The sequence below is a fragment of the Aegilops tauschii genome, chromosome 3, assembly GCF_002575655.3.
Source record: "Aegilops tauschii subsp. strangulata cultivar AL8/78 chromosome 3, Aet v6.0, whole genome shotgun sequence".
NCBI classification, from domain to species: Eukaryota; Viridiplantae; Streptophyta; class Magnoliopsida; order Poales; family Poaceae; genus Aegilops; species Aegilops tauschii.
The window spans coordinates 425,397,080-425,408,803 of NC_053037.3; positions in this window are offsets into that span (position 1 = coordinate 425,397,080).

The following is an 11,724-nucleotide window of genomic DNA, read 5'->3' on the forward strand; positions in this document are numbered from 1 at the left end:
GAGTATTATTCACTGCCTGCAAAACTATTTGCCAGGGCTCCAAAGCCAAAGTTGTCAGATGCTGCACTTAGACTCATTGCTTCCAAGCCACCCCTGAAGATGTGGGTGGTTAAGAAGAATCAAAGACTTCTGACGCCAATGATGGGGACCTAAAACATCTTGTGGGATGCAAGATAAAATGTCAGAATGGTCTTACCATTTATTTCGTCCCAGGCTTTCTTTACAAGCATTCTATCTTACCTAACAAGAATCTGAACTTTGACAATATGCTTGTTCGTCAAATGTTTGCGCTTGACACTTCTCTTCGTGAAGCCTATCCCCCTAACTGCACTGTAGTGTACGACTCCGAAGGCTACTGAATGAATAATGGACATTGGATGCACTAACCACATGACTGGTGGCCGAAGTCTTCTTATGGATCAGCATAACCCTACGTCCGTCTACTAAAAGTCACATCACATTCGCTGACACTGGTAAAAGCAAGGTATTGGGCCTAGGTAGAGTTGCAATCTCAAAGGATCAGCACATGGATAAAATGATGGTTGTTGAATCCCTTGGATTCAACTTAATGTCTGTCTCAATGCTTTGTGATCTGAACATGATTGTGATAGTTGGAAAATATCGTTGCCTTGTGCTTACGGAATCTGACAAATCTCTAGTCTTCGAAGGGTATCGAAGAGACGATCTGTATATGGTAGATTTCTTCGCAGGACCATGATAGTCTCCAACGTGTCTATAATTTTTTATTGTTCCATGCTGTTATATTATCATTCTTGGATGTTTTATAATCATTTTATAGTCATTTTATATCTTTTTTGTACTAACCTATTGACATAGTGCCAAGTGCTAGTTGTTGTTTTCTACATGTTTTTACATCGCAAGAAATCCATACCAAACAGAGTCCAAATGCAGCGAAACTTTTTAGAGATTTTTTTGGACCAGAAGACATCCAGTGGGCCGGAGAAGCGCCTGGGGGTGCTCCAAGGGGAGCACAACCCACCAGGGCACGCCTGGAGGCGCAGGCGCGCCCTGGTGGGTTGTGCCCACCTCGGGTGCCCCCTGAACCACCTCTTTGCTCTATACATACCCCAGTATTCCAGAAACCCTATGGGAGTCGACGAAAATCAATTCCAGCTGCCGCAGAGTCCAGAACCACCAGATCCAATCTAGACACCATCACGGAGGGGTTCACCACTTCCATTGGTGCCTCTCCGATGATGCGTGGGTAGATCTTTGTAGACCTACGGGTCCGTAGTTAGTAGCTAGATGGCTTCATCTCTCTGTTTTGATTATCAATACAATGTAACTCTTTTTGCGGTGCGTTTGTTGGGATCGGATGAACTTTGAGTTTATGATCAGATCTATCATTTTATCCATGAAAGTTATTTGAGTCTTCTTTGATCTCTTATATGCATGATTGCTTATAGCCTCGTCTTTCTTCTCCGATATTTGGGTTTTGTTTGGCCAACTTGATCTATTTATCTTGCAATGGGAAGAGGTGCTTTGTAGTGGGTTCGATCTTACGGTGCTTGATCCCAGTGACAGAAGGGGAACCGACACGTATGTATTGTTGCTACTAAGGATAAAATGATGGGGTCTATTTCCACATAAATAGATCTTGTCTACATCATGTCATCGTTCTTATTGCATTACTCTGTTTCTCCATGAACTTAATACACTAGATGCATGATGGAAAGCGGTCGATGTGTGGAGTAATAGTAGTAGATGCAGGCAGGAGTCGGTCTACTAATCATGGACGTGATGCCTATATAATGATCATTGTCTGGATATCATCATGATTATTTCAAGTTCTATCAATTGCCCAATAGTAATTTGTTTACCCACCGTTTGCTATTTTTCTCGAGAGAAGCCACTAGTGAAACCTACGGCCCCCGGGTCTCTTCTTTAATATATTTGCCTTGCGATCTATTTTATTTGCCTTTTCATTTCAAATCTATTAAACCAAAAATACAAAAATACCTTGCTGCAATTTATTTTATTTAGCATTCGATCTATCAATATTTACTACTCTCTCACGTCCGTTTGCCAATTTCTGGCGTTGTTACCCAGAAGGGATTGACAACCCCTTTTACACGTCGGGTTGCGTGTATTTGTGATTTGTGTGCAGGTGTTGTTTACGTAGTGTTGCTTGGTTCTCCTACTGGTTTTATAACCTTGGTTTCACCACTGAGGGAAATAGCTACCGTCACTGTGCTGCATCATCCCTCCCTCTTTGGGGAAATACCGACGTAGCTTCAAGCCGCATCAAAAGGAATTTATGGCGCCGTTGCCGGGGAGGATCTTCAGCATCTACTAGGTTCCTAATCACAAATCTCATCTCCTCAGAATTACATTATTTGCCATTTGCCTCTCGTTTTCCTCTCCCCCACTTCACAAAAAATTTCGTTTTATTCGCCCTCTTTTTCGTTCGCCGTTTTCTTGCCGGATCTGTTTTGAGTGCATTCTTGTTACGTAGTCACAATGACTCAAGAGAACACCAAGTTGTGTGATTTCTCAAATACCAACAACAATGATTTTATTGGCACTCCACTTGCTCCTCCCGCCACTAGTGCGGAGTATTGTGATATTAATACTGCTTTGCTGAATCTTGTTATGAAAGATCAATTTTCTGGTACGCCTAATGAGGATGCTGCGTCCCATCTTAATACCTTCGTGGAATTATGCGACATGCAAAAGAAAAAAGATGTGGGCAATGATGTTGTGAAGATGAAATTATTTCCGTTTTCTTTACGAGATTCTACAAAAATTTGGTTTTCTTCTTTGCCTTGCAATAGTATCGATTCTTGGAATAAGTGCAAAGATGCTTCTATCACTAAGTATTTTCCGCCCACGAAAATTATTTCCCTTAGAACCCAGATCATCAATTTCAAGCAACTTGAACATGAGCATGTTTCACAATCTTGGAAAAGGATGAAAATGATGCTAAGGAATTTCCCAACTCATGGGTTAAATCTTTGGATGATCATACAAATTTTTTACGCGGTGTTAAATTTTGTCTCTCGTAATCTTTTAGATTCCACCGCGGGTGGTACTTTTATGGAAATTACTTTGGGTGACGCCACCAAATTGCTTGATAATATCATGGCAAATTATTCACAATGGCATACCGAAAGAGCTCCTACTAGTAAAAAAGTTAATTCGGTTGAAGAAATTTCTTCTTTGAGTGAAAAAGTTGATGCTCTTATGAAATTGGTTGCTAGTAAAAGTGCTCCTATTGATTTCAATGATATGCCTTGTCTACTTTGATTGAGCAAAATAGTGATGCCATAGATGTGAATTTTATCTCTCGAAATAAGTTCAATAACAATGTTTATAGAGGTAATTTTAATCCTAGGCGTTTTCCTAGTAATTCCTCTAATAATTATGGTAATTCCTATGGAAATCAATCTTACAATAATAATAGGAACACATCCGATATTGAGAATAATATTAAAGAATTTATCAACACTCAAAAAGTTTTCAACACTACTATAGAAAAAAAGTTGAATAAGATTGATGATTTGTCTAGAAGTGTTGATAGAATTTCTCATGATGTGGAAAATCTCAAGATGAAATTTTTTGCGCCTAAAGTTGAGGAATCAATTAAAGCTCTTTATTCTTCTATGGATGAAAGTAAGAAAAGAACCGCTGTGCTTAGATCTAGAAGAGAATTTTTAGAAAAAGCATTTTCTAGTGATTGCTTTCATAAAAATGATGAAGATATTAAAATGATTGGTGTTTCTTCTATTGTTTCCTTGTTTAGTAAAATTAAGATTGATGAAAAAGGGACTGGAGAAGAGTAAATTTAGTTAGAAGGCGTCCCGATAATTCGGAGGGTGAAAATCTTGTTGAGAAAATTGATAAAAGTGGGTTTGAAGAGGTCAGGATGTTAACTAGTGATGTGCCCACTCTTTTGGATAACAAAGACTTTAATTATGATAGTTGCTCTTTGATTGATTGTATTTCTTTGTTGCAATCCCTGATAAATTCACCCCATGCTTATGAACAAAATAAAGCTTTTACTAAACATATTGTTGATGCTATGATGAAAGCTTTAGAAGAAAAGCTGGAATTAGAAGTTTCAATTCCTAGAAAATTACATGATGAATGAGAACCTACTATCAAAGTCAAGATTGAAAATTATGAGTGTTTTGCTTTGTGTGACTTGGGTGTTAGTGTTTCTACAATTTCGAAATCTTTATGTGATGTGCTTTGTCTTACCGATATTGAAGAATGCTCTTTAAATTTGCACTTGGCAGATCTACTATTAAAATACCTATGGGAATAATTAATGATGTTCTTATTCATGCAAATAGGAATTATGTGCCCATAGATTTTATTGTTCTTGATATTGATTGCAATCCGTCTTGTCCAATTATTCTTGGTAGACCCTTTTTACGCACTATCGGTGCCGTGATTGATATGAAAGAAGGCAATATTAAGTTTCAATTTCCACTAAGGAAGGGCATGGAACACATACCTAGAACAAGAATTAGGCCTCCATATGAATAAATCATGAGGGCATCTTATGGATCTCAGAACAAAGATGACAAAACTTAGATCCTTGCATTATGCCTAGCTAGGGGCATGAAACAATAGCGCTTGTTGGGAGGCAACCCAATGAATTAAATTTATTTTTGACTTTTTACTTTCTGTTCTTGAGTGTTTACACAATTATGCTACTGTTATGATTGTGTATCTTGTGCTTTAATTATTGTTTGTGCCAATCAAAGCCTTTAGGATCTTCTTGGGTGACAGTTGTTTGGTCTTGCTGAAAAATAGAAACTTTCGCGCCCAGAGTTACAATTGTTTAAAATCACAGAAGCGTGATAAAATCCTGAATTTTTTACATTAGATTGATATACAAATTTCTCAGGTTTTTCTGATTTTTCAGAATTTTTGGAGTTACAGAAGTATTCAAAATATTCAGATTACTACAGATTGTTCTATTTTTGATAGATTCTGTTTTCTTTGCGTTGTGTGCTTGTTTTAATGACTCTATGGTTTTCTTTGATGAGTTTTTGCCATAGAAAAGTTGTAATATAGTAGATATAATGCAAGAATAAAATATGAATTGGTTTGATACAGTACTTATAGTAGTGATTTGCTTTTTATACTAACGGATCTCACGAAGGTTTTGTTGAGTTTTGTGTGATTGAAGTTTTCAAATTTTGGGTTATCTTATGATGGATGAAGGAATAAGGAGTAAGAAGAGCCTAAGCTTGGGGATGCTCATGGCATCCCAAGCTATTATCCAAATAGAACCAAGCAACAAAGCTTGGGGATGCCCCGAGTGGCATCCCCTCTTTCTTCTAATGACCGTCACATACTATGAGTTTTGCTTGGAGCGTCTTGTATGATATGAGTCTTTGTATGTTTTGCTTTTGTTTTGAGTCATGAATCCTTGCTGTACACACCTACTTGAGAGAGCCAAAATTATGCCATGACTTGTTAGAATTGCTCTCTATGCTTCATTTAAATTTTTGTGAGCTATGGATTTGCTCTAGTGCTTCACTTATATCTTTTTAAGCACAATGTGTTAGTTATTTTTGAAGAAATGCTCTCATGCTTCACTTAGATTTGTTTGAGAGTTAGTAATTTTTTTGAAGAAATTCTCTCTTGCACTTAAATTAATTTGAGAGAAAGAAATATTATGCTCATGATCTTCACTTATATTTGTTTGAGCTTATGAAAAGCAACACATGAAAATTAGTCCCAAAGTGATAGATATCCAAGAAAGATATAATACAAACTTTCATGAAGATCATTGGACAAAATAAACTTTATTCCTTGTAATAGTTTTGAGACATGATGATGCAATATGTGAGTCATGTTGGTGAGTAATTATGCTTTAGTAAGAATATTGGTGTTAAGCTTTGTGATTCCCTATGCAAGCACGAAAGTCAATAGTCATGCAATGAAATTACATCCTAGTTGTGGTGCATTATTCGGTGTTAATTATGCTTAATGCTCGCTTATGAGATTATTCGTTTCTTGGTTGGTCACTTCTCAATCTTTTGTTAGCCTTCATTTTGCACTAAGTATGATCACTACTTGTGCATCCAAAAACCTTTAAACCAATTTTGCCACATGAGTCCACTATATCTACCTATATGCGGTATTCTTTTGCCATTCTAAGCAAATTTGTATGTGACATCTCTAATTTTCAAAATAAACTTCTCTTTTGTGTGTTCGTACCGCTCGCGCGGCGGTGAGGGGTGGCTAATATTTTTCATGCTAGATGTGTTATTCTCACGATGAGTGTTTATTCACTTGTCATTGCACGAGAGTAAGGCAAAGGTATTAGGGATGCCCAGTCCCGAAATTAAAAATGAATTTACTTTATGTTGTCAAATAATAAATTCCTTGGAAAGTGTTGGTATGGAGGGCACCCGTGGATACGGTTAGCCATGGAAAGTAAAAGTTTGGTTGATAATGGAATAAACTTTAATTTCTGTTTGGGAACTGCCTATGATATATCTAGCATGGAAACTGTTCGGAACTCTAAGTCATTTTTGTTGGTGGGAAACACTACAAAAAAAAGATACATCCGTGACATTTTGGGCCGAACGAAAAAAATTTCTGTCATACTTATGACACTTCTATGATGATAATTGTGACAAAACCCGGTATCATCATAGATGTGGTGGGCTCCTACTTCTATGAAAAAAATCATGATAGAAAATGGGCTTTTCGTCCTGGGCGGGCTGGAGACGCAGCTGCATGACATTCTTTGGGCCGTCCATGACGGAAAAAACTATGGTAGAAGCGAGGGTGACGAAAATATCGGGGTGTTCCCGGTTACGGTGGGTAGTCGGCGCCGAGCGATGCATAGAGGTTTGCGTGTTTCTCTCGTACACACACGCGCGTGGGTGCGAGGCGTTGGGCTCTAACTGAACCCGAGCGAGGCGTTCGCCTACTGAACCCGAGCGATTGCACTGCAGGCTACGCATTACTGAACCCGAGCGATCGATCGATGGCTGTTAATTGAACCCGATCGAGTGATTCCTTCGCTACTGCTGCTAACTGAAGCCGATTAATGTTGCCTCTGGATGAACAGTGAGCGTTGTTGGGGGGGTTTGGATGAACAGTTCCCAGTGGGGGTGGATGAATAGGACCCCGTGGTGTTGCCTCTGGATGAACAGGACCCCGATCGATCGAGCCGGTTGGGGCTGGATGAACAGGACCCCGTGGAGGGCTGGATGAACAGGACGACCTCGTGGAGGGCTGGATGAACAGTAGACGGTGGAGGGCTGGATGAACAGTAGCCCATGGATGGGTGATTGAACAGGAGCCCGTGGAGAGGGCTGGTTGAACAGTAGCTGGTGGAGTAGCGCGTGGTGGAGGCTGGATGAACAGGAGCCCGTGGACGAACAGTCGCAGGTGGAGGCTGGAGGAGTTCGACGGTGGATGAACAGTAGCCCGTGGAGGCTGGAGGGGGTCGACGGTGGAGATGAACAGTATCCCGTGGGGTCCCGTTTTGTGGTACGCCACACCCCTCCCGATGAACAGGACCCCCGTTTCGACCGTAGCGCTCCAACACAAGTCTGTTTCTTTCGTTTTGCGGTATGCCACACCCCTCCCGATCAACACGACCCCGTTTCGACCGTAGGAGGTCCGTTTCCTCCGTTTTGCTGTACGCTAATCCCCTCCCGATGAACAGGATCCCATTTCGAACATGGTCGGTCGAACACAAGGCCGTTTCCTCCATTCTGCGGTACGCCAGGCCTCGTTTCCATCGGCTATTCCGTCCAAGCCCTCCCGATGAACACGACGACGCATTCCGTTCCGACCCAGCCGGTTGGCTCCCCATGAACACGACGACGACATTGTTTCTCCGTTCCGACCCAGCCATGTACATGAGCCCTGGCCATACGTATGCGCGAGTAGGCGTCCGAGACCCCGCCCGTATGCACGTATGTGGCCGTATTTTCTTCCTTGCACACTGGCCGTTGTACGCACGTGTACATGCTACATGCGCGCGTCTACTACGACACGTGCGCGCTCTACATCGACCAGTATGTACGTACACGTTCGCGACTAGAATGACAACGCTACATACACTTTGACCAGGTGGGTCCTGACAGTCAGGCACTTCCTTGCGTGCGAAGATATAGCTGGTGGGTCCCAGCAGTCAGGGGCGAATCGTTTTTTTTTGCCCGGACGCACATTCTTGGGTGCGAAGATGTAGCTAGTGTGTCCCAGCAGTCAGGGGGGAAAAGTTTTTTCGTGAAATACGGTGGCCCATCCGGTGGGTCCCCACTGTGAGGTGCAGGAATAATTATTTTGCGCGTAATAAGGAGGCACTTCCTTGCGGCTGCCGTGGATCCAGCTGTCAGCCTCTCCACGTACAGTACTCTTCCGATGGAAGTCGGTCGTTGACCACATTGACCACGCCGTGCCGAGAGAACAAAGGCGGTGGACGACGGTGAGGCCTAGGAAGGGGACAACGCAGAGCCGGGGAAGACGCGGCAGTGGATGCCCACGTGGAGAGGAGTACGAGGGTTCACTGGTTCGGCTGCAGTGTGAGGCTGCCGTTGCCGCAGAATAATAGGGGGTGTGGGTGAGTAGAGGGATGGCCTGGCCAGCAGTGGGAGTAGTAGGGGGCGGTGAGGCCTCCGCGGCATCGCAGCCGGCCACGGGAGGCAGGAGCACGAGGCACAGCCGGCGCTGGTTTGGGCGGCTGGAGCAAGAAGACCAGAGGTTGAAGAAGCACTACGGCCGTTGGATGGACATCGTATAATCACTGGAGCTAGAATCGTTCATATTGACTAAGTTGACAAAGCCCTCCATCCTCGTCAACTTAGTTGGCCTACAAGTCAGCCTCCCACTATTGTGGGTCCCAGCTAGCAGGGGGTATTCATTTTTTTTGTGCGTAATAAGGAGGCACTTCCTTGCGTGCGAAGATATAGATGGTGGGTCCGACCTGTCAGCGATGGGAACGTTTTTTTCACAAAATACAGAGGCCCTTCCGGTGGGTCCTAGCTGTTAGGTGGAGAAATCATTATTTTGCGCGTAATAAGGAGGCATTTCCTTGCTTGCGGCCCTGGACCCAGCTGTCAGCCTCTCCACGCACAGTCTACTTCCGATGGTGTCGTTCGTTGACCACATTGACCACTCCGCGCGGAGCGCATCTAAGGTGGTGGACGACGGCGAGGCCTAGGAAGGGGACGACACGGAGCCGGGGAAGACGCGGCAGTGGATGCCCACGTGGAAACGAGTACGAGGGTTCACTGGTTCGGCAGCGGTGTGAGGCTGCCGTCGCCACAGGGCCTGGCTAGTGGTGGGAGTAGTAGGGGCGGTGAGGCCTCAACGGCAGCACAACCGGCCACTGGAGGCAGCAGCAGGCGGTCTCGCCGGTGCTGGTTTGGGCGGCTGGTGCAAGAAGAGCAGCGATTGAAGAAGCAGCAGGACCGTTCGGTTTAAATCCAATGGTTACTGCTGCTAGAATCATTGGTTGACTAAGTTGACAAGCCCTGCGTACGCGTCAACTTAGTAGGCCCATAGGTCAGCCTCCCAACCGGTGCGCCCCAGATGTCAGTGGGAGGAATCATTTTTTTCGCGTAATAAGGAGGCAGTTGATTGCGTGCGGCCAGGCCAGCGGAGGGAGTAGGGTGGGCCGGGGAAGCCTGCGCGGCATCACAGCGGGCCACAAGAGGAGGGAGCAGGCAGTCCCGCCGGCGCTAGTTTAGGAGGCTGGAGCAGGAAGATCAGAGATTGAAGAAGCACGTCGGCCGTTGGATGGACATCCAACAGTCACTGCTGCTAGAATCGTGTGTTGACATACAAAGATACCAGTGAAGAACAAAAACAAAAAAAGAAACTAATGTCCCATTTGCTATAATTTTTTGGAATTTTCAACCCCTTTTGATATTACTTTTAACAGACACTGACCATACCCTTTGGCCAGGCCGGAATGCATCCCTCCTTGTCTTGAAAGATTTGCAGCCCAGTAAGTCAGAGAAAACAAATAGGCCTAGCTTGGGTATTCTTAAAAAAGAAATACTGGGCTATCTATTTTCCCAAAGAAAAAACTGCTGGGCTGGTCGTGTTGTTAGACAGGCCACAGAGACCGCACAACCCAGTTTATAGCCTGCTCCTCTGAATTACTACTCAAAAAAAAGTTGTGCAATTCTGTCGTTAATTGACTATACGTTGAAAATGATGTGGGTCCTAGATATCAGCAGGGTGGATTAGAGTAAAAAACGAGGGGTACATCTGAGTAGTAAAAGAGGCGCTTGCTTGTGTTCGGGAGTGGACCTGGTGGGTCCGTACTGTCATACTCACAACTACATTCCTCTCCCGATTCACTATGTTGACAGGGACCGTTTCAAAAAAACTATGTTGACAGGGCCGGACGGCGGCGCCGTGGCGAGCGCACCAAGGCGGAGGATAAAGTGCTGTCTGGCTGGGTTGGACATTCTTATTGAATAATAAAAATGGAACCGAACTATTTACGATGTTGACTACGATTTGCATGGGTCCGCCGGTTGCAGGAAGAAAATGCTGGGAGAAAGAAGACCGGTCGCTATCTTTGCCTAAGAATAATATTGACTGAATGTAACGACACTATCATAGGAAATAATATCCTCCTGTTAAATCGTGAATTTAAAGAACTGGTGCATGAGCATTTAGCTTTATTTATTTATTTACTCATTTATGTTTAGGGGACCATGAGCATGTACCTGGGCCGGATTCATGTGAGAGCCTCCCTTCCAGTTAATTATGGGCTCCTCTATTGGGCCTTCATCAGTGGGCTGCATGTTATCAACAAGTGGAAAATGTGTTCCGTACGAAAAATAGTATGCGCTACGTACAATACGGGGCACTAAAGGATCGAACCGTGCAACGACTTCCAAAACATTGTGTTTGTCGTTCTAACAACATATTTATTCAACCAACAGACGAAATATACTACTGATTTTACATTGAAAACAGCAGCAGCAGCAACCAGGGTTGGGGGTCTAACAGAAGCAGTAAGCAGGCCAGAAGAGTGAAGACGCAGCTCTCTCTTCCAAACCAAACATCAGCCATCATTACAAAAGGGCTACCAAAAAAGAACAAGTGTATGCATCAAACTAAATAAAGATCCTACTACACCAAGTGTACGCATCTAACTAACTGGCTCAGTTAGACGTTACTATTTATTAAGCTATGGAGATTGGCTGACAGCTTGAACCAGATGGGTGCCTGCCGGGGGAAACTCCAGCCAGCAGGTCGAAGTCTGATACTTGCGACCCTCTCTCCTACTTTGGGCTGCAGAGTGTGGCGGCACATATCAGGGTATGGTGCATGCAGAGACGCATGGTACACTGTGTACACACAGTTTTGCCTGATGAACGAAACCGGCTGCCATCAAGATCCTTGCCGTCGGTTATCTCCTGGTTAATCGGGTAATTCAGTTCGACAAACAAAGAGCGTGTACCAAGGCTACTTACCAACCTCCAGCCAAAAATTCCTCAAGTCCCAGAGAAGCTGGGATCCTGCTCAAAGACCTTGCAGTGACCGTGATTGTATTCCGCGAATCAACACATCCAGTACGTGCGAACGATCATCAATCGTTCGCCGTTGTCTGATCGAGCCAGGACCCACCTGCAACTACCATGCCGCTTTTCTTTGAAAGGTTCTGGGATTAGGAAGGGTTGGGACACCAGGCGACCTACAACATCATATCAAGTTGGAGTCAAATAAAAAAGGGCTCTTGATGTAGTCAATCTTAAGAAC